Below are 2,830 nucleotides of genomic sequence, written 5' to 3'. Positions count from 1 at the left end.
TACACATTACTGCGTTATATTTACTATTCCAATATTAGATTATAAATGGAGATGAATTATTTTATTGTATTCATTTAATTTATTGTATTCATTTATAATTGTATTCATTTATTATTAGCTGAATCTTTCTATAATACTCAATTATCACAGCCCAGGTTAACTATCCATTATTAAATAAATATATGCAATTTATATATATTTCCACACATACTATTCATTTTTGTCATTATTAGATTTATAAGATTAATTATTAGATTAATATTAGATTTATTTAATATAATAATTATTTCACTTTACAGTTATTTTAATTTACTTAAAATAACTGTATCAATATCCTCCTTTCTTTTTAATAATTTTTCTTGATTAGTTTCATCTATTATTTCGACAAATTAAAAGTATGTGGCTACTTCGTCAATCTAACATTACTTTAACTTTCATGTTTCATGTTACGTTAACATCGAATCAACATTAAGTAAATTACCAAAGCTCCAATTATTATCAAGACGAGTTTCCGTAAGTTTCCGCTCGGCTTACGAACTTATTTTATTATCTCTAACTAAATATAACAGTTGTAACCGTAATTTGAATTTGCCGGACATGTCGCTTGTCCGTCCGTGCTACCTCATTCTAGCTCAGCGTCCTTGCCCAGAACGTCTTGTCTTTTGTAATTAATGGCCCTAGTCTTCGTTGACGAGGTAAATTTGGCTAGTCGTTTCCCAAATTCCTCCAACTTTTTACAGGAGTCAAATCGTGGAGAAAAGAATTAGAATTAAAAGGAGCGTCAGTCTCCCCCCAACCCGGCAAAAAACCCTACGCACTACCCAGGGCGAATCGAGCAAAACCGCGGCTGAGCTACACTCGGATACCGAGGAAAGAGAAAGAAGAAAGAGGGAGGGAAAACAGAAAGGGAACCTCAGATCAATAGTTGTAGAGATTTGAAAAAGGAAAGGAGAAGTCTGCAAATCTTAACCTGAGGGTCTATAGGAAAAATATCATTGAGATAACGAGGAAAAGTTTTCTTGATAAATTTAACAAAGGAGGCGAATCTGCCGCGAGATAAGGGGTAATAAAAAATTACATGGTTGGCATCCTGTCTAGGGTCACCGCACGTATAGGCCAGAGAATCCATGTTTTTCTTATGCAAGCTGAAGTTTAAGTTGTATGGTTGACACGATGTCAACGATGACACGAAGTCTGTTAGTCAAGACAATCTTCTGACGGTTGAGTGACTTTTTCTGGTACCACGTCCTATTAGAGGAGTTAGCGTAAAGCAAGGCGTAATGTTATCCTAGTAGTTTTTGAAGCATCTTCGAAGTATTTATTGAAGCGAGAGACTGACATTTTGTTAGCTTCCAGGATCAGATCAGAAGTAGGGAGTTTAAAGTTGTTTCTTCTCCCTTTTAAGGTGGCCTCCTTGACTGCTTTATCCGCTATTTCGTTGCCCGGAATACCACGATGAGCTGGGATCCAAACAAGAGTGATGTTGATGCCCCTGCTATAAGAGACAACGAGGTGACATTTGATCCAGTGTATGATAATTAGAATTAATAAGTCTATTGGAGCCAATAGATTCCAGATGCTCTTAGAGTCAGAAAAAAATCACTGCTTTGGAGTAATTAGTGTCCTGAATTAAAATAAGCGATTGGAGGATCGCTCAGACCTTCGCTGTAAACACGACAGCCTCTGAGGTCAATCTGTATCGGAAACTGACTCCGAGTTCCGGAGAGTAAGTTGCCGCCCCTGCATAACCTTCTTCTATTTGAATTTGGTTGGTAATAACTCTAGGTTTTTATTCGAAAGGTACAAATAAATCATATTAAGTGAAGATTGGAGATTGGCAGATAGCTTCTCCGACTTGTCTCGAAGAAGACTAGATCACAACATGTCGTCCGCATATTGCAAAAAGTTAGTTCCAGGGTGTAGTTGAAGATTCCTCGCGAACACTAATGTTGAAAAGTAGCGGACTGAGCATCGAATATTGAGGAGTTCTCTTATATATAGAGTAAGCCTCGCTGAGGTGACCCTTCTCAAGTGTACACTTCTATGAGTGATAATGTTTTCTATGAATGTGTGAAGTTTTGCGGAAACTCCAATTTTCTGGGTCTCAGAGAGGATCCTGAAGCAATCTTCAGGAAGTACGTTGTCAAAAACGCCAGTTATATCAAAGAAAGCTGCCGCGACAACTTCATTCTCTAGAAAACTTGGATGTTGTTTGTGAGAGTAACCAAGCGGTCTGTTAAGTCTAAAGCCCATTTGTTCTTGTGGTAAGATCGTCTGCGATTCCATCAGCCATTGCAGCCTTAAATAGACAATCTTCTCAAAGATTTTGAGAGCACATGATGATGAAATCATTATGATAGAAGTGAAGGGGCGGAAACCAGAATTATTCGCCTTCGGAATGAAGATGATGAACAAAGTCCTCCAGGAAAGTAGTATAGTTCCCTTCTCTAAAAAGCAGTTAAATAAGTTCAGTAAAAGTTCTTTGTATTTAAAAATACAAAGCAGAAAGCATAGTATGAGTAGCAGAGTAGCTGATTTGATCTAGACTCAGAGAAGAATTTTTTCTAGATTGTGATAAAGCGAGGTTGAACTCATTGGTGGAAAAGGACGAATCCAGATCTTTGAAAACTGTTCCCTGAATGTCTTCTGTAATCATTGAAGACAAGCTTTTGTATTCGTAGGGCAGAAAGGAGGAGATTTTATCCTTAGTCTTTTCTAGAAGATTGTTCTGTCGTCATTGAAATCATACTGGAAGACTCTGATAGATCTTTTGAAGGCTTTAATTAAGCGCTATATGTCATTGGTAGGAATCTTACAGTCAAACGATTCC

At 37.1% G+C, this 2,830-nt stretch overlaps 1 pseudogene; it reads right to left on the bottom strand.

Moving 5' to 3' along the window:
* Positions 1-2,352, bottom strand: part of LOC108694226 — a 4,735-nt pseudogene extending 2,383 nt beyond the window's left edge.
* Positions 2,353-2,830: the final 478 nt, after the last annotated feature.

The sequence above is a fragment of the Atta colombica genome, unplaced genomic scaffold (assembly GCF_001594045.1).
Source record: "Atta colombica isolate Treedump-2 unplaced genomic scaffold, Acol1.0 scaffold12, whole genome shotgun sequence".
Taxonomy (NCBI): domain Eukaryota; kingdom Metazoa; phylum Arthropoda; class Insecta; order Hymenoptera; family Formicidae; genus Atta; species Atta colombica.
This window is presented reverse-complemented; position numbering and strand designations above follow the sequence as displayed.